The sequence below is a fragment of the Manis pentadactyla genome, chromosome 5 (genome assembly GCF_030020395.1).
Source record: "Manis pentadactyla isolate mManPen7 chromosome 5, mManPen7.hap1, whole genome shotgun sequence".
NCBI classification, from domain to species: Eukaryota; Metazoa; Chordata; class Mammalia; order Pholidota; family Manidae; genus Manis; species Manis pentadactyla.
Window position 1 is genome coordinate 48,854,710 of NC_080023.1, and position 27,120 is coordinate 48,881,829.

Here is a 27,120-nt window from a genome sequence, read left to right on the forward strand (position 1 = left end):
TCTGTATCTAAAAATCTTTATCTATCTTCATTCTGATGAGTTGTTTTTCCTCTAGTATGACCTTCTTGATCAGAATCTTTTAAAAACAATCTTTTGCCATTAGTCCAACTGTGGATTCCAGGACTAGTCCCTGGAAATCCTGTGCCTTTGATCATGTTCATAGAGGGATACAATTACTTCCCAGACATAACTAAAGTCAGGCAGATTAAAGCCACTTTAGCCCCTTTGGAGGCTGTTTTTATGAAACACAGTTTAAAACTAATTCCCCTAAATTATAGGGGAAAAATATAACTTCTCCAAGTCATTTATTTGAAGTCTCTTTCCTTAAATCAAGGTAAGAATAAAGAACTATCATTCAAGATAGGGGAATGGTGCACAATGAACACTCTCCATATAAATCCCGCCTCAGTTTTACCACTGCCCTCTGTATCTCAAACATATATATTATACCCTTGACAAAAGGCTAAGAGTTGCCAAACCAGATTTTGAATATATTCATTTCTTAATCCTCTTTAGAAAATCTAGCCCCTCAATTTTAATTTATCATCATGGCATCTCAAACAAACCTGAGAAAGAAAGACTCATGTTTTCAAATTGCTGAAATTTGAAATCCTAAAATTTTACATCTTGAAAGCTTTTTACATTAATTGGCAAAACTCATCTCTTTTTGCCTAATCATGTTTACCAATCATCTACCTCAAATCCAAATACTGTATTAAAAAAATTAAACAATAAGTTATATTTGTCAGAGGCTGATACATAGCTCACAATATCATTTTAAGCTTTCCCATATATCTTGCTGAAATGTTTTTGGAAAGTTTGACCAGATTAAAATAAAAAAAAAAACCATACTATATTTAAAAATTAATGACCATCACTTTGTATGTAAGATTATAAATTATAATCAACTAAAGTACACTGGTAAGTTTTTGCAGTTACTGCAACCTGTCTGAATACACAATTACCCTCTTGGAGAGAATGTTTATCAGTGAGAAAGTGCCTGAGCATGGAGGCAAGGAAGGCCCATTCTATACCCCGGATTTATCAGTCATTAATTGTGCCATTAGCTTAGCCAAGCTGCTTTATGGGCTTATTATTAAAATTAAAATTAACATATCATATAAATTATACAATTCCTATGTCTCTTGTTATCAAGAAGTACAGTATTGGATGAGAATGATGTAGCTTCATAACTGAAACTGAGAAGCAGGTTTCTCTCAGTTGCACCAAACGTCACACTGCTGGTCTATTGAACAGTCCCCAGGATGGAAAGCATACTGGGCAGAGATCCTAGCCCAGCCCTTACTATGAGCCCCGCCCCCACCCCCAGGATAAGCCATGCCCCGTATTTGAAGAGAACAGACTTTTGACTACCAAGCAGCTGGGAAGTTAACAAAGCCATATCTGTCCTGAGAACTCCATGTCAAAACCATAAACTTTACCTCATCATCACGCTACAACAAACCTCTAACAGCTATACTTGAGAATCAGCCATAAAATTTCCACCAGGATTAAACTCACTGGCTCTTTGCCATTATACTACCAGTCTCCGTATTGTAGAATGTGCCCATCACAGAAGGCATTCAGCACTAGGTACTTTCTTAAAACACTTTTTGTCAGTTGTACTCCAAGAAACACTACTGTTTCACTTCAAAATACTTGAAAAACATAGTTTACAGTTACACTGATAAAATAATGACTAAGAAAGTTGGGATTTTAAGTAAATTAAATTGAGAACAATCTGAATAAATTTCATTTTGTGAGTTGATTCAGAGAGTCAGGTTAAAGTATGGTCTTATTTAGCAAATGATCACAGCTGTTAGTGTAAAAATAAGTTTCTGCCTAAATGGATAGTTTTATTATTTACAGGTTAGTTTAACTTGTCATTTTAGGGTGCCCAAGCGCTCCAGCGTAGTACATGACAAAATATATTTTAGAGGGATAAATACATGAAATCTTATGCAACAAGCTGCATACACAGAAATAATTAAACTTAAGCCAGGACAAATGCTATACTAGATAAGTCAATGAAGATAATGCACTTAATTTGTGAGGCAAATGCTTGTGGTCATCAGTGTCAAAAAGCACAAAAAGCTACCATAGAATATCAGGGAACAATTCTGCCATATACCACACAAGCAACAGACCATTCACAAGGAAAGGCTTTAAAGAACTGCCTAGAATGAATCTGGGTAGTTGAATATGTAGATGATGAGATTTTGATGCCAACCTCATTTGAACTTCTGTTTATGAAATTGTTGGTTGCACAAAGAAGAGTGAATTCCTTGGATCCTTAGGTAACAAACATGAATAGGTTTGTTAAATTCTGAATTGTGATAGTACTATGCTATATTACATCAGAATTATCTCTAAACTATAGAGAATCTTGGACTGGAACAAATCTATTGAATAGTGATATTTTAGTGATAAACATATGAATAATGTAGAATATAAATATTTGAATTTGTTAAAAAAGAACTAAAAATAATATTTATCATTTTCAATAGTATACATCAAAAGCTTGTATTTCAGATTCTTAAATAATTTTGTGTCACTTTGTAAAATTTCAATGTTTATGGCAGATTTTCAGTTATGAAATTAGATTTTAAAATACATATTACTTCTTAATACTCCATGGATGTTATTGTGCTTGTGAGAATTAATAGCTATACAGATTTTGACACATTTTTAAGCCTAAGTTTGATTTTTCAACCACAATGGATAATTATTAGAAATCTATGAATTTGTTCATTAGGGGAACTCTCCATTTCTTCAGTAAAACAGACTATATTTTCCCAAAAAATTTCAAAAATTTTCCTTAATATTGTCAGAACCACATACTTAAGAGAGATGTAAAAAATATCAGAATATTCAAACTGTAGCACTGATAAACTGTCTGCAATGACAAACCCCTCCTTTTACCTGATTATATTTAATGTACACTAACCTGAACTTATATAGCATAGCCATTTTAATATGCAGAGATACATTAAGTGATAAAAAATAGACTCCATGGTTCTCAACATGTAAACATCTGGTTTCAGCTCTGAAATGAAGAGAGTTTGGAAGTCCTCATTCCCATTCCTACAATGAAAGCTAAATAAAATAAAGACTAATTGTTTTCCCTGGACACATCAACAACTGATGTGACAGGCCAAACCACCCCCAAGAAATCTGGAGAGAAAGGCAAATCCAGAGAGTTATGGCTGAGACCTGCCTATCTGGTGCAGAAGCCACAATAGGAGCACTTAAATGGTAACTTTGTGTAATGGTAATTTTGACCAGTTGCTGGAGGCAGAGGCACTAGCATTAGTAGGAAGCTTCTGGGGCCATGGACTTAGAGGGACCCAAACACTTTCATGGGTTTTACTTTGAGGAACTGTAATAGGTTTCCACAGTAAATAATTGAAAAACATCACGTAGCTCTGATGGGAGAGTAGAACAGTAATCACTGTGAAACAGATCAGAGTACACTTCATATAAAAGGCCTATGTCTCCAGGAGTGAAGGCTTTATCTGAGCAATGCTCCCCCTCCAGCTTCTACTTCCTATCTCACTTGGAGGGGGGATAGAGGGAAAAGGCTAAGAAAGTCCTGTGATATTCATATCAGGTACCCCCAAAAGAATTAGATTTAATTGTAAGGTTGTAAGGAACCCACCCCCCACCACCTTCCCTACTGTTCTATAAGGACAGCTGTCCATTGCTTCACCCCGGATCTGCCTGGCCTTGAGAAACCTTGAAAACACAGCATGCTGTACCTGTGAGTAAAGAGCTAGATAAGGGCCTTGAAGGCCGGACACCTGACCACGAAGGTCACACACACATGTGTGTCTTCAGTACTTAGGTAACCATGAATTAGTACTACAACATTATAAAAAGTACAGCTTTATGCAGAATAAAGTGGTTTCCTTTGAGCACCCTCTATGACGACTCCCACCTCCTTCTTTGCTCATGTATTGCCCCAGAACGTCAATGGCAACCCCCAGACCCTGATAAAACTATAGAAAGTTTCCCCTCCTTTCCACTTCACTACCAAACCAACAGGGCTGTAGCATAGTAACAGTGGATCACAGCAGACAGGACCTGATGAGAATAACTTTTGAGAAAAAGTACTTAGCAAAACCCTAAGTCAACAAAGGTGACATGAAAATTACACTAGGGAAATTTGAAGCCTCTGGTATATACAACTATAGCTGATATTAGGCACAGATCAAATTCTAGCCAGATTGACACAAAACTTTATACTAAAGGCCAATTTACCTTAATTCTTACTATTTCATAAATTATATCCAGTTTTTAACAAGAAACTACAAGATATGATAAAGGACAAGCAAAATAGTGTGATGAGACAAAGCAAGCATAAGAACCAAACTCAGAGGACACAAATGTTGGGATTTTCTTTCAGTTATTTTAAATTACCCATTAATATGTCACAGTCTCTAATGAAAAAGTAAACAACATGCAAGAACAGACAGACAATGTAAGGAAAGGATGGAAATTCTAAGAAAGAATTGAGGGGGAATACTAGAAATATATTTTAAATAAAGTACAGAAACCAAAGAATGCTTTTGATGGGCTTGTCAATTACCTGGAGGCTGATGAGGAAAGAATCAGTGATCTTGAATATAGGCTGATAGCAACTTACCAAATCGAAATTCAAAAAACAAAAAGAATGGAAAACAAATGAACAGAAGAAACAGAATAGAACATTCAAGATCTGTAAAGCAAATTCAAAATGTGTAATATATACATAATTAGGATACTAACAGAAAACACAGAAAGGAGAAAAAATATTTGAATTAATAATGGCCCAAATATTTCAAAAATTAATGACAGAAAACAAACCAGAGATCCAGGATTATTAAAGAACACCAAGCAGAATAAATACCAAAAAAGCACATTTAGCCATTTTATATTCGAATTCCTAAATACCATAAAAAAGAGAGGAAAGAAGAAAAAGTACCTTACCTTTAGAGGAATAAGAATAAGAATTATAATAGACTTCTTATCAGAAATCATGCAAAGAAGAAGAGAGCAGAGCAAAATATATTGGGTTAAAAACACTTTTAGTTCCTTTCTATATTTAAGTATTTAAACTTGAATGTTTGGAAAAACAAGTTTTTCACCATTTAAGAGAAAACAGAAATATGAACTGAAAGTAGAAATACAAATATGTGACAGAGTAAAAGTAATTTTTGTTTCCCATTTATTATTTTTTAACCCTTTTTTAATCCATCCTTTTAAATTAAATTTATGTCCCCTTTTTCTGGTAAGCAGTGGTACATTGGAAGTTTACTCAACAAAGAAAAAGTTTAATATACAGGCTTTGGTAAATATGCCTCAAAAATTCATTGAAGAAAAGTTATAACAAAGAAAGCAAAACAAAAAAATAGATTGTTTTTTTTTTTTTTTTTTTCGGATAAAAGAGCTATTTGGAATGTTAGCATCCCATTCTCCCTCTGCAGAATTGTTGATTTGAACTTTAACAGCAAATGGCATTCTAGGCTTGTTGCCATAGATATATTAAAGCTTCTGGCATGTTACTGTTTTTTGTTAGGTTCTGTCACTGGGTAAAATGTTCTTGTCTAGGGAAGAAAATACCTGTCAGGAACAAGCAGGGACTTAACATGGTGTCAGCATTGTAGAAAAGTCAACATTTGTTCTGTACTTCACTGCAACACTAACAAAAATGAGAGGCAGGTCTAATAGAATGATAGCAAAGGACAAATTAATGGGGTGAAGGGAGGGCTAGGTTCCTGAAATAAATTAATTTATTTTATATTCCCTTGTATATGTTTATTAGAGCTGCCATAACAGAGTACCACAAACTCAGTGGCTTAAAAAACAGTAATTTATTGCCCAACAGTTCTGGAGGCTAGGAGTCCAAGGTGCCAGCAGGGTTTGTTCCTTCTGGGAGCTGTGAAGGAAGAATCTGTTCCAGCAATCTCTCTCCTAGGCTTATAGAAAGCCATCTTCTCTTTACATTTTTATATTGTCTTCCCCCTATACCTGTCCAAATTTCCCCTTCTTATAAGGACACTAGTCATATTATGTGAGGGTCTACCCTAACAGCCTCACTTTAGATTAATTACCTCTGTAAAAATCCTATCTCCAAATAAATTTATATTTTGAGATACCAGGGGTTATATCTTCAATATATGAATTTAGTAGGAACATGAATCAACCAATAGCTATAACTGACATTCACCTTTTGCCCCCTCTTTCTTAGCCTCTTCATACTTCCCAGATTGGAATACAGATATGAAAGCTGGAGCAAAAGCAGCCATTTTGGGTATGAGGTGGAAATTACATTTTGAGAATGACTAAGCAACAGAATAGAAGGAATTAGGGTTCTTTTTGATCATGGAGATGCCATACCAGCCCTGGGATGTTTATATCTGAATTTTCTTTATGTGAGAGAGACATAAACTTCTAATGTTTTCTATCACTCACAATAGAACTCACTCTTTATTCATAGAGTGGCTTCTTATTCAAGCTACCCTTTTTCATGAGCTTATCCCATGAGACCAGCCATGCTAAGTATTATATGTCTCTCATACATTACTAAGCATTTACAATGTATCAGGCAATGGGACAATGCTATAAAAACAGTAAGGAGCAAGACAGAAACGGCCCCTGACTTCAAGGGCTTTAAAGAGAAAGAGAGAAAAGTCTTAAGAACAGCTACACCAAAAAGGTACAATCCATACAGAAAAGCAAAAATAAGAATGGTGGCAGATTTCTTGTAGAAAAAAAAGAAGAAGCTGGAAGAGAGTGGAGAAACAAATTCTTTAGCCAGTAAAAATATGTTTCAAGAATAAAGGGTTTAAATATCTACAAAATGGCAAATATGTCAAATGAATTAGTAGCCAGCACACATGCACTCCCAGAATGTTAAAGAAAGCTTTGAAGGAGAAAGATAATCATACTAGATGGAAACCTGGATGTACACAAAATAAATTGAGATAAGAAACTACATGGGAAATAAAAAAGTTATTTTTATTTTTTAAATCTCTTCAAAATATAAATGATTCTTTAAATGAAAACAACAACAGTATATTGTGGATTTTATAGAGATAAGTAAAATATGTGACAATAGCATAAAGTCCATGTGGGGAGAGATGGAAGAATACTGTTGTATTAATGTTCTTAGGCTGTATGTATGACAGCACAAGATCAATTAAAAGTAGACTGATAATTTCAGGTCATACTATATAAGTGTCAAGCCAACATAAACAGTTTTATTGCTAAGACCATGTATCTAATAAACAAAGAGATAAACCGGAATTGTAAATTATATATTAATCCAAAAGAATGCAGGATCAAGAAAAATGTATAAAAAGAATAGATGGTGCAAATGTAAAACAAATAGCAAGATGGTAAACTTAAACCCTGTCATATCAACAACTACATTCAATGTAAATGGTTAAACTTCTCAACTAAAAACAAATCATATGTTTTTGTCAAGAATTGAGAGCAATACACAAATACATGTTATCTAAGAAATTTGTTTTAAACATGACATAGATTAAAAGTAAAATGATAGAGAAAGAAATACCAGGCTAAGAAGATAAAATTAATAAAAATAAAATTGTGAGACTACCATATTCCATTCACAGTTGTAGAAAAACACATAAATACCCTTCCTACCCCCTTTCAATAAGGTAAAAACTGTACAAAATTCAAATTAACTCCATTGGACCCACCAAAGAAAAGAAATCACAGGGCAGACAAGTAACTTGCAATCTGGAGAAACGTAGGCACCTGGAGAAAGAGACGCGACTCTGGCATTTACTTACCTGGGACAGATGCTCTAGAACACAATATAAACTGGTAAGAAGGTACAGCTACAACATTTTAAAGAATATCTAAAAGTCAATGTGGGCAAATATGGAGGTGTGAAACTCTTGGAAGTGACAGACATAGATGGGGTTGCAAGGTCATACCTTCCTTCACGAACTGTATCAGGCGCTCACAGAGAATGAGGAAAATCTGTAAGAAGCTTTTCTTGTGGAGGGGCAGGAAAAAAAAGTGTTGTGGAAATTTGCAGAGAAGGGTCTTCCCCATGTTTCCTTCAGAAAAGAAGCTTGAATCTGTAGGGGAAAAGTAGCAAAAATTGTTAACCAGAACCCTTAGAACATTGGAAAAATCTCAATGCAGCTGGGAAAAAGAACAAAAAAAAGGAGGAAAACAAAACACAGCAGTGTCCCCAGAGGAAGTTGCAGAAATACTCACTAGGCCCAGCACTACAGATGCAAGAAGGCAAGTGGCACAGGTGCAGCCTACACAGCTGAGAAGCAGGAACACAATTCCAGCCATGACCCAAGTTTAATCAGCCGGTCAGAGAGCCCTCATCCCCACTTGCCACCACAGGCCGAAAGCATTGTGTTGAACACAGGAACAGAATAGAGGGGGAGAACTGCCAGAGAAAGCTGCTCTCCAGGTCACAGAGCGAAAAGGAGACCCAAGGCCAAGAAGGAGCAGATACTGAGGAAACAAACAGAGGAACCAGTCCTCCACAAATAAAGCCCACACCAAAGCCAAGTTATCACCAGAGGAATTTAAAAACTGTGGTCCCATGAGAGTAATCACAGCAACGAGGGACCTAGAATCAAAACCAACTCCTGACTAGATTTTCAGAAGCCCATGCATGATGGGCAGGCCTGGCAGATGAAGGAGTTCAATTTTACAAGCAAAACAAAATATTAATCTTAGTATCAACTGTCCTACCCAATGACACTTCAGACTTCCAGTAAAAAGTTACAAGGCACACAAAAGGACAGGGAAAAACATTCTGAAGAGACAAAGCAATTATTAGAAGCAGATAAGAGACAGATGTCAAAAACAATCAATTTGCCCCAATTGACATTTATAGAACATTCCAATCTACAAAAGTAAAAAATCACTGTGGTTCCATGAAAAGGTATTCACCATCATTAATCATTAGGGAAATGAAAAATAAAGCCATAACAAACTAATATTGTATGCTCTCTTGAATGCTTGAATTAAACTGAGTGATACCACCAGAAATTAATAAGGATGTGGAGCAAACATCACCCTTATGCTTGTATAATCACTTTGGGAAAAGTTCTGGCAATATCTCATGTAACTGAATGTACCCTTATCCAATGGTAATTCCATTACCAGGTATTTAACCCCCCAAATGAAAATATATGTATATGTAAAGAAATATACTCAAATGTTCCAAAGCAGCCTTACTGATAATAGTTAAACATTGGAAACAGTGGAGTCCACTAACAGGTGAATGTATTCATGAACTGATGGATAGCCACACAATACAATACTGCTCACCAGTAAAAAGAGATCATTTGATCTCATTTATTCCAAATTCTGAAACATCTGAGACACAGTATATGGTGCAAACATACCAGAACAACAGTTGCCTCATGTGAGAGGCATGTGGATTGAGCAGAAAGGGAGAGACAAAACTTCTGGGGATGACAGTGATATTCTATATTTTGATTTGGTTTACAAGAGTGTGTGCATTTGTCAAAACTCAGAAAGCATACACTGAAATTTGTGCAATTTGTGTAAATTTGACATCAGTAGGACTGTATGTAAATATTGAATTCTATCTAAGATCTGCACGCTGAAATATTCAGCACTATTGCAATGTCTAATTTATTTTTAAATTTATCAGAAAATAAGATGGGTTGATGGATGGATAGAACTATGGGTAAAGGATATCTGATGAAGCAAGAATAGCAAAAGGTCTATGGTATAATCTAGGGGTATCTATATGAGTGTTCACTATACAATTTTTTCAGCTTTGATATGTGTTTTAAAGTTTCTATAATAAAAACTTGAAAAGAAAAAGAAGTACAGATGAGGCTAACCGCTGTCTCCAGCCACTACAAGCTTTTTGCTGAAATATGGAGAATATAAGTATGAATTTTTTTTAAAAATCTTACAGTTTTCACCATTACATGACAATTGATACTCTAATGACCACAGGGGAGGGGGAAAAACTTGTGCTTGTACCCTTCTAGGTTTTCTGCTAGAGATCGGTAACAAAAGACAGATTACCAAGAGAAAAGCATACAAATTTACTTAATATGTCAAATGGGAGTCTTCATAAGGAAATGAAGACGCAAAGAATCTGTTAAACGTGAGCATTTTAATTCTAGGTTTAATGAAGAGTGGGAAGCCATGGAAAAATATGACAGGACAAAAGTACATGAGCTCAGGATGATAAACTGGGGAAAACTGGGGCCTGTTCGTTCGGATTTCTCTCAACATCCCTCAGTCTTTGGAACTATGGAAGCTCCCTTTCTCTGGGTATGGGTCAGGCACCTCTCACAAGAGGGTCTTTTGACTTACTTCAGAGACATAAACGTCCTATGGCCTACTGAAGGGGAGGTCAGAGAGCACCTCCACCTGCCATTTCTCAAATTCCTTCAGTTCAAATATTCAGTACAACAAGGTGCCATACTATGGACTCGGATGTCCTGAACCCTGTCATGCAGGATAAGACTTGATTGTGACTGAAGTAAGCAGATAATATTTTATTATCTGAGCGAGCAGAAAAGCCATAGTTTTGGCCCGAGATACCACCCAGGGGACAGGGAGGCACTAGCCAAACATAATAGGTTGAAAAGAGCAGTTAGGGTCAAAGAAAGTTACTTTGTAATTACATGCTATTGTATTTTTTCCCTTTCAATGTAACAGTCCCACACAGATTTTCCTGATAAGGTTAAATGCCCAGTTTAGATTAAACGTTATGTAGTTACAGTATCTCCAATCTATTTAGAAGTGTGATTTTTCACCAGTGGAACTAATTATTTTTAGTAGTTAAAGAAACAGACATTGCAGCCAATCTGCCTAGAATTTTATGCTGGCTGTACATTTACTGACTGTGGAACAAAATTGCTTAACCTCACAGAGCAAGTCTCCTCATCAGTAAAACAGAGACAATAATAGTACACATCAAGTAGGGTCTGATTTGTAAAGTGACTGGTACACAGGCAAGGGAAGGCTGAGGGAGGAGGCAGACTACTCCAGATGGGTAGGCGATGCGTTAGTAAACAAGGGAACTTACAGGCTTGTCTTGAGCGGCCACAAGAGTAGTTCTCTGCACCTGCCCACCAGAATCTTAAAAGTTTAGAGGCCTTAACTGACTTCAGTCACAGATACCGTCTACCTAGTCCCAGCAACACGCTGTTCTCTCAAGGCTTGATTAAACGCGGCACCCACTGTGGGAACGGCAAGCAGAATGTACCATTTCAAGGATGCGGGAGGGGGTGGTGAAGAGCCTCTGATTGCCTGGGTCTGTTCTCAGGTCAACCAGAGGTCATGTCCTCTTGATGACCTCCTCCAACAGGGTTATAGTTAAAAGTAAGTGAATTTTTACTAAACCACCCAGAGAAGTGAAATTATAATTTTGAGTATTGTTTGCATGTTTATAAGGGCATTTGATATAATAGCTAAATGACTTTTTTACCTTTATAGTTATTAATTTGCCTCTAATGCCAAAGATATAACCTAATCAAGACAAACTATATAAGTGTCTTTTTAAAAGTGTAAATTGAACAAAAAGAAAAATGACTAATGTTATAAAATAACTTCCTTCAATTATAAAAAGTTTATGTTTTTCTCCAAAGAATTCACAAATCTGTCATGCATAGTTTATCACATCAAATGATTTTGTCCTTCGCTATGGATTTTAATTTGAAGTAAACAGTTTAAAGCACACATACAGGACTGGCATACATTTCCTAATGTTTAAAAGGTTAATTTTACATTTTCTATGTTATGTTATCATTGAACTGATGTGCAGCGTGTATACAAATCTATATGGATTCTCATTCTACATGTGTAACATTGTTATGCTACAGATTGGTAGAAAGAATATACTCCAAATTACATATTTAATTAATTTAGCCAATGATACAGAAATTAAGCAACCTTGTGGTGGCCTCACAGATTGGGAGTTGACACAACACAAGCCAGAGAGGTTCATTTCCTTTACTGTGGTTACAAGCAACTCAAGCTCCTCTCTCTGATCCAACCAGCTCCTTACCCCATTTTCAGTGGTGTGGAGGGTAGTAAGTGTGCTTCTGTCACATATATGCCAGGACACAATTTTCACATATATGAATTCAGTTTATCATTTTATGTTGTTTTATTGTTGCTATTACTTCAGTTATGTTTTCTAAGCACTAATATATTGTTGTGAACTCAAACATTTTAATTTCCATAGTCAGAGAATTCCACAAAAGAGAATTTATTTATAGGTATCACTGTGTGTGGGCTTCCGGGGGCAATAATGTAGGTATATTCTTAATAGACCCACTATAGCTATCCTTTGTTTTTTAAAGTCCATGTTGAGCCACTGTGCTTTTAGGAAATAATAATTTTAGTGTCTGTTTTAACTAATCTAAAGAAATCCAAAGAGGATTTTCACTTTTACAAGAAAAGGCAGAGAGTGAAAATAGCATTCAGTGTTTGTTGTGTAGCAAGCTAGTAGAGAGCCAGCAGACATCACCAGAGTGGCACCGCCAAGCTCCCTTTCCAGAAACTACACTCTGAGCTGCATCTCAGCCTCAAGCCACCATAGTTTTGAACCGTGTTTGTTAGCATCTCTTTTTTTTAATCTCGATTTATTTTGTGTATCTGTTAGCAAGATGTGCCCTAAGGTATCAGAAAAGCCTCAGAAGGGTTGTTTCGGGATCTTGGAACACTAAAAATGTTCTTGATATGAATTAATGGTAAATGCTTCACTTTACACCATTTCAGTTTACAAAAAGTTTTATGGGAACATATTACATTCAGGTAGCAGGGGATTTGTGTATCTTCAAAAAGTAAAATAAACACCTCTTTAATTAGAATGGTATCTTTCATTGCATTTCTAAATGTTAGAAAACATTTTTTGGTATAAGGGTAAGAGGATTCTGTTCTGCCACAGCCATTTAGCAGTTTACTTAATTACCTGAGGTTTAGTTCCCCTTTGTATAAAATAAAAAGTAGTAGCTATTATTTCATAGCCATGTTTTTAATTCAAATTTCACATCTCAATTCAGTGCAGAACACAACAGCAAACAATTTTATGATGGACTTAAATAACTGTGCTCAATATATTTATAAATTTAGACAAATTTGAGCATGGTAATTGACAAGGAATTCAATTAGAATTCAAATAGTTTGAAGACTTTAGAAGGTAGCTGTAATTATGATTTCTATTTCATTTAGGGCAAACAATATTTCAATAAATTGAATCATCTGGTAGAGTTTTAAGAAAAGATAAGATTAGCCCTGAGGAGCAATCTAGATCATTCACATAATTTTCCATCTCAGTAATAAAGAGGCTTCTGTTAAAGAAGTTCAGACAAGAATCAATGGAATTTAGAACTTTCCCATATCACAAATATGTGAGTTTAAATAGCAAGGCCATAAGAAAAATTTAATAGACACATTTGCCTTTATTCTTGTAATAAACATTAAGTCTTCAGATGTTACAGGAATGAAAGTCTAGTCCATTTTCAATGAGAAGTAACAAATAGTCATTTGGCTAAACCTCATACAGACGCTTGGAAGAACTTTCTGGCTGAGATGATGGAAAGATGTGAGACTTGGGTTCCAAATAAGATTGCAGATTCTCATTCCTTAAAAATAAAAATAAGATGTCTACCTTCTTGGGATTACTTTACTGCAGACCTACGATTAAGGCAGGGAGATGAATGAAGTAGGCATTAAAGTTTCATTCCAGGCCTGTAACTCAATGAATTCCTTGAATTCACCATTTTCACCTTGTAACAGATTCAGCAATACAGCAAAATTACCAGGCAACCCAATTTCTTAGGGTTGTAGCAATGTCACAGATAATTAAATAGAAACTGGGGTTTTGTCCTCGTTTCAATAAATTGGCCAGCTGGACCACCAGCATCTCCCTATGCAGTTATAGAGACCTAGCAGTGTGTTAATAAAAGCCTCAGGGAGGTCCCACAAACTACTGGCTATTTTCTACAGAGATATAGCTCTGGGAAATTACAAAATATATACCTAGTATTTCTGTTCCAAAGAAAGGAGAATATAAGAGTATATGGTGTATATATGTATATGTGTATATGTATTAAGTGGCCTAAAACATGTTGAAAATTAATGAGACACTATTGACAAAATGGCTAACTTCCCTCCCCTCCTCCCCATTCAGCATTGCTGAACCAAATAATTTGCCAGCTATTAATACCTAATACTCAAAGGAAAAACACATTTGCAATTTAATTAAAACACAAGCTGGTAGATTCTATTTAGAAATTCTATCATAAAGACTAGATTCTCTGCCCACACCATTTTTTAAACCAACCTTTCTAAAACCTGACATCTCTAAAACACAACTTGCTAATGCTGTTAACACTGAAATTAGTTTAATAGAAATAATGTGATATGTTAAAAATAATAAAAATAAAAAACAATTTAGGTATAATTAAATACAGTTATATAATTAATCATAATATACACAATATCGTTCAACACCTTTGAAGAATTCAGTTAACTTAAAGTTAACTCTGGAGGAAAACAAATTGGGCGGAATGAAATATACATTCTTCTACTTTTTGTTCATGAGCTAGGTAAACTTTTTGTATATATTTTTGCTCATGTACTCAACAATTCAAAACAATACTAATGATTTTTAATAGAATTGCTACAAAAAGGTAAATATCACTATATTTTCTCAACTTATGGAAGCTAATAATAATAATAATAAAATATTATGTTTAATTGTGCTATTTCTTGCTCAGCTTGTTAAAAAGAAAAGAGCTCGAATTATAAGATCCTCTCCAGGGAAGCAATCATTGACTATAAATTTCAATGGCAATTTTCCCACTTATCAGAATAGTTTGGAAATCACACACATCCATTTTTAGGTCTTTTATTTTTCAAATGTAGATATCACAACCATCAAATATTTTAATAAATGTTAAATTGACATGCTACTAACTTTCAAACAGAAGATTTGGAGTATTTCCATCATCCAGATTATCTCTAAATGTGGATCTCCATTTCTTATCTCTCTATATTATAAATATTACTGATGAAAAACCCCAAAATATACATGCTAACAAAGAGCCTTACATAAAATAAACAGTCCCTATGATATTTATAGCACTTTTGTCCGTAAATTTTTTTTAACTAAGAAATTCCTGAATCACAGCATACACTTATAACATAATATAGAATCTTAAGAGAAACAATATTTTACTAACATATAGTCCTCAATATCAACAAACTCTTCTCAATAATCGATTAATTAATAAATGTATATATATATAAAACACATGTACACACACATACACATATAAGAAGATAGGAAAACATAAATATATAGGGAGGTAACTAAAAACTATTAATGCAATGTTAATAATGGCTATTGTGGTGGTATATGTCAGATTCTATTTTCCACCATATATTTTTAATTTTTAAAATTCTCTATAATAAGCATATATTAATTTTATAATCATGTACATAAATATTACTTATTTCATGATTGAATAGAAGAGATTATATAGTTACATAATGAAGACATTAATATGTCTGAGGGAGGTAGGAAAATAAAAGAGTTTCATGACAATTTAATGAAATTGTACAACTGACAGCACTGACAACAAAAGCTTTTTCATAGCTACAATATACTCCTTAAAAATCAAATTTATATTGCTAATTCTTTCTAGTTTCTATGTCTTATAGATTTAGAAACTGAATTTCATACATAAACCTAGCCTTCATTTAATTTCTCAATTAACAGACTCTACAGAAATAGTTTTGAATTTTTGCATGATAAATTTGACATTTTACATTTTGCAAATGTAAGGTGTATAGTGTTATTTTGATATATTTACATATTGTGATATGATTGCCATTGAAACAATATTTACTATACTGAATCATTACAGTATAGTATTATTGTCTACATTCATTATACTGTGCACCAAATTTCTATGGCTTATTTACTACTCATTACAAATTTGTACCCTTAAATACCATCGATATCATCCCCCCAACTCCCACTCCTTAGTAAGAACAGTTTATTCTTTTTTATTAGATTTAACTTTCTTAGACTCCACATGTAATGATATTATACAGCACTTGGCTTTCTCTTATTTATCTCCCTTATCAAACTGTACTCAGGGTCCATCCATGTTGTCACAAATGCCAGGAAATCCTCCTTTCTACTGGATGAATAATACTCTACTGTTTATTTGTACCACATCTTTTTTTATCTGTTCATCTGTTGATGGGCATTTGGGTTTTCCCATATTTTAGTTATTGTGAATTAATGCTGCAATAGTAGGGTTGTGCATTTATCTTGTCAAAATCTTGTTTTCATTTATTTTATGTATATAAGCAGAAGTGGACTTTCTGGATTATATGGTAGATTTGTTTCTAACTTTTTCATGAACCTCCATATTGTTTTGCATAGTGGTTGGACTAATTTACATTCTCACCTACAGTGTGTAACATTTCCTTTTCCACTACATCCTCACTGACACCTGCTGCCTTTTGCCTTCTTGATGACTGTCATTCTAACAGGTGTGAGGTGATATCTCATTCTTATTTTTATTGATGTCTCCCAGATGTTTAGTAACATTGAGCATCATTTCCTGTGTCTGTCAGCCATTTTAATGTCTTCATTGGAAAAATGTCTATTTAGTTCCTCCTGTCCATTTTTAAACTAGATTTTTGTTGTTATTAAGTTGTATTAATTCTTTACATATTTTGGATATTAAGCCCTTATCCGATGTATGGTTTGCAAATTTTTTACCATTCTTCTTTATTTTGCCATTTTATTTTGTTAATTGTTTCTTTTTCTGTGCAGAAGCATTTGAATTTGATGTAGTCCCATTTGTTGATTTTTAATTTTGTTGTTTGTGTTTTTGGTGTCATGTCCAAAAAGTCATTGCCAAGCCCAATATTATGGAGGTTCTTCCCTAGGTTTTCTCCTACTTTTATGATATCAGATCTAATGTTTAAGTCTTTGATCCATTCTGAGTTAATTTTTGTGAGTGGTTTGAGATATGAGTAAAATTTCATTGTTTTGCATATATTTCTCCTGTTTCTCCAGCACTACATGTTGAAGAAACTCCTTGTCCCATTGAATGTTCTTAGATCCCTTGTCAAATATTACTTGAACATACATGCCAGAATTTAATTCTGGGCTCTCTATTCTGTTCCATTGGTTTAGGTGTCTGTTTTTGTAGCAGTACCATACTTCTTACTGATTTGGATGACTTTTATTTCTTTGTTTTGCCTAATTGCTCCAGCTAGGACTTCCAGTACTATATTGAATAAGAGTATGAGAATGGACAATATTTTCTTGTTCCTGATTTCAGAGAAAATCCTTTCAATTTTTCTCCACTGAGTATAATGCTAGTGGTGGGTTTGGCATATATGACCTTTATGATATTCAGGTATGTTCCTTCTATACTCAGTCTGGTAAAGGTTTTTATCATGAAATAATATTATATATTTTTTCAGATGGTTTTTCTGTGTCTTGTTGAGATGATAATGTAGCTTTTATTTTTCATTTTATTTATGTGATGAATTACATTTATTTATTTGTGTATGTTGAAAAATCCTTGCATCTCTTGTTACATCTCTATTTGTCAGGAATACTGGCCTATAGTTTTCTTTTTCATAGTAATTTTACCAGTTATGGTAGCAAGGTAATTCTGGCTTTGAATAATGAACTGGGAAATATTCCCTTTTCCTTGATATTTTGGAAAACTTTGTGGAGAATTAGTATTGATTCTTTTTTAAATGTTTTGTAGAATTCACAAGAGAAGCTATCTGATCCTGGAATTTTCTGTGTTGGGAGATTTTTGATTATGGACTCCATCTTTTGACTCATGATTATTCTGTTCAGATTTTCTATTTCTTCCTCAATCAGTCTTATTAGGTTATGTGGTTCTAGAAATGTATCCGTTTTTTCTAGGCTATGTAATTTGTTGGCATATAATTGTTGACAGTAGTCTCTTATTTTTCTCTATTTCTGTAATGTAATTTCTAATTTATTTATTTATTATTTATTTGGGTCTTGTTTCTTTTCTCAGTCTAGCTAAAGGTTTGTCAATGTTCCTTTGTTTTTAAAGAATCAAAACTTAGTTTCATTGATCCTTTCTATTTGATTTTTATTACTTCCTTCCTATGGCTAACTTTGGGATTACTTGATGCTTTTTCTGTTTCCTTGAGACAAAAGGTTGAGTTATTTGAAATATTCATAGTTTATTAATATATGTGTTGATTGCTGTAAACTTTCTTTTTAGGACTGCTTTTGCTGTATCCCACAAAATTTGAAATGTTGCATTTTCTTTTTAATTTATTTCAAGATTATCTTTCCCTTTAAATTTCTTCTTTGACCCTTTGTTTAGAAGTGCATTATTATTTATTTTCCACATTTTCCTTTTCTTGTTGATGTCTAATTTCATGCCATTGTGGTCATTTATGTAATAACTGTCTAACATCTTATTCTAAAATATAGCTGCAATTTTCTGATTCTGTCTATATATCACCTTATTCAAAGTTTTGTGTGCCTGTCATTTTGTTTCAGAAGAGCTCCTGTCAACATTTTTTGTAAGGTTTAGTAGCATTGAACTCCCTCAGGTTTTTTTTTTTTTTTTTTGGTCTGGGAAAGATTTTGTTTCTCCATATATGAAGGATAATTTTGTGGATAGAATATTGATGGCTGGAAATTTTTATCTTTCAGTACTTTGAATACATTATTCTACTCTCTTCTGACCTATACATTTTCAGCTGAGAAATCTGTTGATAGACTAATGGAGCTTCCTTTGTAGGTTACTTTATTTCCCTTTCTGCCTTTAAGGCTCTTTCTTTATCATTGGCTTTTGACAGCTTCATTACAAGGTGTCCTGGAGAGAGTCTTTTTGCATTGAGAAAGTAAGGTGATCTATTAGTTTTGTAGACTTGAATGTCTAGTTTTTTCCCCAGGTTTGGGAAGTTTTCAGCTGTTGTTTCTTTAAATAACCTTTCTGCCTGATCTCCTTCTCATCTCTTTCTGGTATTCCTATCATTCTTATGCTGGCTTTTCTAATGGAGTCTAATAGTTTTCACAGAGTTTCTTCACTTTTTAAAAATCATAGTTCTTGGGTGAATGTAGTAACCACATTGTTTTTTTCATGTGAAACCTTCATAAGAGTGTATATAAATAATACCTGAATAAAAAAAAAAAACCTTAGTTCTCTCTCCTCTTCCACCCAAATCATTTCTAGATTCTTGTCTTCTAGATTGCTTATTCTCTCTTCCACCTGATCTACTCTATTTCCAGCACTTCTAATGTATATTTTTTTCTTATTTATTGAGTTCAACTCCAGATTTTCTATTTGGTTCTTTTTTTAGAATTTCCATCTCTTTAGTAAACAACTCCTTCTGTTCATTAGATTTTATTCCTGAGTTCATTGAATTGCCTTCTCAGTTCTACTGTACCTTGGTGAATTTCTTCATACCAACTCTTTTATTTAATTTTCTATCAATTAAATCCCAATCTTCCATGACTGAGTTTGGTTTCTGGAGAATTGTCAACTCCTGTGATACCATATTACTGTGACTTTGCATGGTGTTTGATCAGATGTGCCTCTGCCCATGCAATTGTAGTAGCCAATACCTTTCTCATTTAGGTAAAGTTTTGTTTTGATTTTAACAATTCAATGTTAGGAATTAGGGGCCATTCTTTTGATTTCCAGCAGGTGGCACTATAGCATAAATTTCTGGTCTCTCCTACCTGAGCTGCCTCATGGCTGTACTTGGGAGTAAACACTTCCCACCTCTCACTCTCTCAGCCAGAGGGGTGGCAAACATTGCCACCAACACCAGGGGTGCTGAGGTTGCTGGGTTTCTGGGTCACGCATGCTGCTGTAGGTGGGGTTGAGGGTTCAGGGAGGTGTGGGGTAGAGAGGTGCTGGGACCACATTGCTACTACCCCTCCTGGAAATGAAGGGCCTGGGCCACTACCACTGATCCCCCACTCTGCCATTTCCACAAGGTCCAATCTACCCACCTTCATATGTGCAGATGTGCAGATATCCAGCATCCTGGGGTGCTGTGCAAAGGAAACTGTTGGTTTATTGATGCCCTATTGGTTGTAAATTAAAGGGAAGAGATGAAGGAAATGACTCACACTGCCAGATGTTGGCACCACTCTATAGTGATTTTTTACTTGATAATAATTTGGACAATTTCCCATTCACTCCTTCAGTAATATGCTTATTTTGACTTAACTTCCTATCATATTGCCTAAATAACAGTGACTGGATCTTTACTGCTATCCTTGATATTAGTCCCTCTGCTCAGTATCCCATCCCCTCCCAACCATCTCACATTGAGTTAATTTCTAAAGCAGCCATATATTTATTTAAAAAGGTAATTGGACACTGTTATTCATTCAGTGAACTCCAAAAAGATTTATATGGCCCTTAAAACACATTTGAACAAAACATTAGATAAACTTCCAGCTTCTTTCAAGAACAAGCTCTCTTCCACTTACGCATTTCCACTTGTAATACACCATGTGCTTCTGTCATTAATTCCTTTTTTTTTTTAATTCCCACTGCTTGTCTGCCCCTGCTCATGCTCATCTTCTACCAATATTTCTTCCATAATGCTTCTACTTCTTCTAAGTTCCTGCTTGAATTATATCTCACCTGAAAGGATTTAATACCACCACTCCTTTCCCATTCTGATAGAAGTAATAGCTCTTTAAGCTGCATTCCACCATCTTTTATAAAAGCTCCATTATAAAATTTAGTACATCTTCTCAGTTTTTAGAAATTGACATTTCTTCACTATGATTTAGATTTCTTAATGATGAAAATTAAATCTTGTTTTTCTTTGTATCTTCAACATCTAGTATATAAAAGAAGGATTGAAATAATATTCTGGTATGTAGAGATCCCAAATACTTCATTTATTCTGTTCATATCTAAGATGGAAACTATCATATTCATCATATACTTTGCATCTTATATTTTGTAATACAGTTCTTACAATGCATTCTTTTTCTGTAATTCCACATTGCAAGTGCATGTGACTTTAAAAAACACTGATTTCTCCCTGTAATATATTTTTTTCTTACCCAATATAAACTAACCTCCCATTAGAAGGATCATTTCTAAATATCCTTGAATAAATTTCTGCCTAAAGAGGATAAAATTAGAATGCAGTTCACTTGGTATTTTTTCTAATTTGCAACTTTTAAAAGAGAGGCAGAGATACAATTTTAAATATTTCTCCTGCACATAATACATATTTTTCAGTCCCTTTTTTCTGAAAACTAATATCTCCATCCTCCTCTAATAGACAATGAAACAAAGGAAAAAGTACAAAGTACTTGAATTTTATAAGTGAGAAATATTGCTTCAGTGGATTTTGGGAGTGCTTTTATAAATGCCTACTTTTATTTGGGGAATAATTTTGAAAGATAAAGAGTTAAGCACAATCATGTAGAGATGCTTGGGTTGTATGTTTAGAAAAACTGAACTTACATATTTTCTGAAAATGACATTTTATCAAACTTGAACTCATTTCATTTCCTCTTTTCAATATGTTACTAAGATAAAAGCTTATGTTCTTCTCTTTAAAAGTGAAAAAAAATTATTTTTACTGTGAATAACTGAAAGAAACAGCAGATAACAGAAATTAAATTTCCAATGTAGAAATCATCTGTTGAAACATCTGTTTGAATTTTCTCTTTTTTTAAATTAAACATAAAAATGGAAATTAATAAAAAATTGCCACAGAAAATGCTGATGTGTCTTTTCATGATCTTTATTTCCATAGCATCACAAGAAAAAAATGCATCCAACCTGTTATGAAGTTACAAGGAAAGACTGGTTAAGAGGATTTAGAAATAACCACAAAGAAGTTGGGCAGTAGTGTCAACAAATGTCAAGCGATATGTTGAAAGAAAAATACGGGATTTTGGGGGAGTCAGTGAAAAGTGTTTATTCTTTATAACAAAGCACCATCTATTAGACTGAAATAATTTATTTTTCTTTGCATAAAATTACTTTAAAATTTCAAATAGAAACATTGATATTTAAGTAACTTGTTTCCCATGACAGCATCTTGAAGTCAAACAAGGTAAAGGAAAAAAAAAATGTTATTCCCTAACTTACCTACACTAACTAACATCACCAGAAATTTTGTTCCTATTGATTTTCCCTTTGGCTCAAAGTTTGGCAGGAGAAATTCCCAGGAGCCTCAAAACCTGCCATGTTTTTGTTTATTATTTTGTGACTTCCTGGGTATTAAGTATATGGAAGGATATCCAATGCACACATGACTCTCAACGTGTGCTTGCAGGCTGGTACCACACTGATCTCCCAGAGTTTGCTAATGAAGGGAAGTACCTCTTCCTTAGCTTGTCTACCTGGTGGGATAACCCCAGGTTCCAGCGCCAAAACAAATGGGGGGAAAACCCCTGTCCTCAAGATTCTTATAATATGTTATATAATGCAATCATCAAAGCAACAAGAATGAAACCAAACACTTATTGAACCATTAGAGTAAATACCCTAAGTTTTAGGTCTCAGAGCAGCTTGGACTGTTTTCTCAAAAACCCCAAGGATATAAAGGTTACTGTATTTATTCTTGATTACATTCCATTTTTCCTCAAAAGCAGGTACCTGTCCTAGGGGAACAAGGCTTGACACTTGAGTGTCATAGTATTAGGCTGAGGGAACAGATAAGTGCTAGAAGACAGACAGTGAAGTGAGAAGGTGGGTGTTCAAAGAATGGAAAATACTTCGGTAGTACTGAAGCTTAGTGTGAGAAAGAAAAAAGATGATGGAAGAAACTAGAGTTAATCAGGAAACAAATCATGAAGAATCTTGTAAGCCTTTTGAGACCTGAGGTTCAGGTACCACTAAAGTCTTAAGTATAAAATATAGGCTCAGATTTAAGTTGTAGAGAGACAATTTTGGTTGCAGTTTGGAAAATGACATGAATGGGAGAAAGATTGATGGAGAGAGATCAATTATCAGGTCGCTTCACTTATCTGGGTGACAGTTAATGCTGCCCTGATCTGCAGCAGTTTTTCTGCCTCAGCACTGTTGATATTTTGAACTGGATAATTCTCTGTTGTGGGGGCTGTCCTTTGCGTTATAGGATGTTTACAGCATGCAGGGCTCTACTCACTAGATGCTAGTATCACTCCCACTCCCAGTTTTCATAACCAAGTATGTCTCCAGTCTTTGCCAAATGTCCACTGGGGGCAGACACGTCCCTTCCCGCCCACGGTCCTCCCTTTTAAAAACATTGATCTACGATAGGGGCAAAAGGAATGGATAAAGAAGGGGGGTAGTAATATTTAAAAGACACATCAACAGTAAAATGATAATCTATTAAATATAGAGTTTGCAGAAAAGGGATATGATACTGGAAGTGGAACGAGAAAATGTATTTCACTTTATATTGGGAATAATAGAGGTTTTTAAATAGTAAGGTGATGAAATCAAATTTACATACTTGAAAAGTAAGTAGTGGGGATACATATATACAAACACACATACGTGAATTAGGACCTTACACAGAATGTCAGTGTGAAATGAAGAAGGGCTTAGCTCAATACATGACAGTAGAAATAGAAGGAAACCCACTGGGAAATATTTTGGTGACCTACTGGAGGAATGAATTATCAAGAGGCACTTCAATCTTTCTAGTTTGGACAGCAAGATATATTATGTCAACATTAACTGTTTGAGAAAACATAAAAGACGCACCAGGTTTGGAGAGTTAGGGGTCAGAAAATACATTAATCAGCTACCTATTACTAACAGTGTTCAGAAACAATATAATTAGTTCCTTTTTTGGGAGGGTGTGTATGATTTTATCAACATAATATAGAAAGTCAAAGGAAAAAGTATACAGGAATATTTTTATAGAGAAAATGTACTTCATTTTTGATATTATGGTACAATGCATTTTTTTCCAGTTAGGTTAAGTGAATATAAACACCAAGAAAGATACCTGGACAACTGAAGAGTAAGAAATCTTCAGTTAGAGCCAGTCAAAGCATTTACTCTTGAGAGGATATCAGGAGCACCTGTCTTCCTGATCTCACAATGGATATTTCTACGATAATAAAATATTGCGCTATCAATCTTACTAGGCATTTGAGTTTCACTTTTCTTACTTGTAACGGTAAATGCAAAATATTGTTTGTCAAAATCTATACTTTTTGCATGTCAATTCACAATTTTCCTTGGAAGCATAAAAAAAGAAAATTAAAAAAAGATGACAGACATATCTGGGATATATTGCAGGTTCAATTTCAGAACACTGCCATAAAACAAATAACAGAATAAAGCTAGTCAAATGAATTTTTTGTTTCCCAAGGCATATAAAAGTTAGGTTTATACTATAGTCAATTAATGTGTTTAGACATAATATTATGTCTAAAAAATGTACATACCTTAATTAAAAATATATTGTGCAATAACATGTCTAAAATATGTACATACTTAAATTAAAAATGTATTTCTAAAAATGTTTAGCATCATTTGAACTTTCAGTGAGTCACAAGCTTTTGGCAGGTGGAGGGTCTTGCCTCAATATTGATGGCTGCTGACTGATCAGGGTGGTGATTGCTCGAGGCTGAGGTAGATACAATTTCTTAAAACAAGACAGCAATGAAGTTTGCCACATCAATTGACTGTTCCTTTCACAAATTACTTCTCTGTATCATGTTATCATGTTTGATAGCATTTTACCCATAGAAGAACTTCTTTCATAATTGGAGTCAATCCTCTCAAGCCCTGCCACCACTTTACCAACTAAGTTTGTGTAATATTTCAAATCGTTTGTTGTCATTTTAACAATATTCACAGCCTCTTCACCAGAAGTAGTTTCTATCTCAAGAAACTACTTTGCTCCTGCGTGAGAAGCAATTCCTCATCTGTTCAAGTTTTATTATGAGATGCAGCAATTCAGTTCCATCTTCAGGTGCCTCTTCTAGTTCTTTAGCTATTTCCACTGCATCTAAAGACTTGAACCCCTCAAAGTAATCCATGGGGGCTGGAATCAACTTCTTGCAAACTATTGTGAATGTTGATATACTGATCTTTCCTATGCATGTATCACAAATATTCTTAATGGCATCTAGAATGGTGAATCCTTTCCAATTTATTTTGCCCAGGTCCATCAAAGGAAACATTATCCATGGTAGCTATAGCCTTAAGAAATGTTTTTCTTAAATAATAAGACTTGAAAGTCAAAATTACTCATAGATTCATGGACTGCAGAATGGATATGGTGATTGTAGGCATGAAAACACTGTGAGTCTTGTGATGCACCTCCGTGGGAGCTCTGGGTGACAGGGTGCATTGTCATCATCATTCATGTCTTCTTTGGACTACAGCACTTTTCCTTCAAGAACTTTTTCTTTGCATTCATAACCTGCCTAATGTTTGGCACCTTTCCTTGATTTTCCTTGTATTCCACATGTCTTCCTCATCAAGTTAATCATTTCTAACTTTTGACTTAAAGTCAGAGAAATCAACTCTTCCTTTAAGTTGAACAGTTAGAGGCCAGTGTAGTGTAATTAGTTGACCTAACCATAATACTGTGTCTCAGGAAATAGAGATGCTTGAGGAGAGGATGGGAGACAGGTGAAAGGCTTGTCAGTGGAGCAGTCAAAACACACACAATTATCAATTAAGTTCACCACCTTTTACTGGTGCTGTTCCTGGTGCCCCAATAAACATTCCTGTAACATTCCTGGTGTTAGAGTAGTAACATCAAAGATCACCATAACTAATATAAAGGGAAAGGGACTGGGGAGGATGGGTGGGAAGGGAGGGACAAGGGTGGGGAAAAAGAAAGGGGGCCTTACGATTAGCATGTATAGTGCGTGGGGGGTGGCACGGGGAGGGCTGTGCAACACAGAGAATACAAGTAGTGATTTTACAGCATCTTACTACGCTGATGGACAGTGACTGTGAAGGGGTATGTCGGGGGGACTTGGTGAAGCGGGGAGCCTAGTAATCAAAATGCTCTTCATGTAATTGTAGATTAATGATACCAAAAAAAAAAAAAAGTTTGAAATATTGTGTGAAAATCAAACTGTGACATAGAGACACAAAGTAAGCAAATGCTGTAGGAAAAATGGAGCTGGTAGTCTCTTAAGATACAGTTGCCACAAACCTTCAATTTGCAAAAAATAATATTTATGAGTCACAGTAAAATGAAGCACAGTAAAACTAGATATGCCTGTGTTATTATTAGGCTGTCAAGAATGAAATAGCAGCTTTTATGGAGCATATGAAAATTTGAAGTTTTTACCTTTTATTTTTAAAAAAGTAATTTTGGCAAAGATTAACTTTGAAAAAGATACCTTTATATTCATCTGAAATTTTCAATTATTTGACTGAAAGAGGAAACTTGAAAATACAGGTTTCATTATTTAATCTGTTGGGAATAAAATTTTAGCTTAAATTTTGGTAGTATTAGATTCTCTACTTTTGTGTTACTTTATTCTATTTTCACACTTCCAACAGAATGTTTTTGGAATAGATTTTTCATTCTATTTTATGTTTAAGAAATAAAGAAGTATTCAATATATAATAGTCAAGAAATGATTATCCTATGTTAATTGTGGTTACCATTTGGTATACGGCTTTCATATCTATGCTGATATATAAATATTTTCAAAACTGTGACCAATATGTGTTGATGACTTCATTATTTTCATATACTTATTGGCCAATTTCCAGTAAAGAGATTGAAATCATAATTTTGAATCAGAATTTTTTATTCCGTTTAAAGGATATGCCAAAATTTATTTAACGCATCTCTTTTTAAGAGTGACATAAAGTTGTATCCAATATTCAGATACTATAGACAATGCAATATGACTGTCTTGATATATAAATATATTATTTGTTCAAATCTTTCCTTTGTTCAAATATTTCTTTATTGTGTATTTCTGTGAGGAAATTCCTGGGTTAAAAGGCATTCTTACTATGAGATTTTTTTTGAATTTGGGGAGTGTGTCGATTTGCTCTTAAACTGATTGTGCCCTACATCTTTTGCCCACACAAACCAGTTTCAATCTCTCCATTTATTGAAACAATGTGGACACTGTCCCAAATC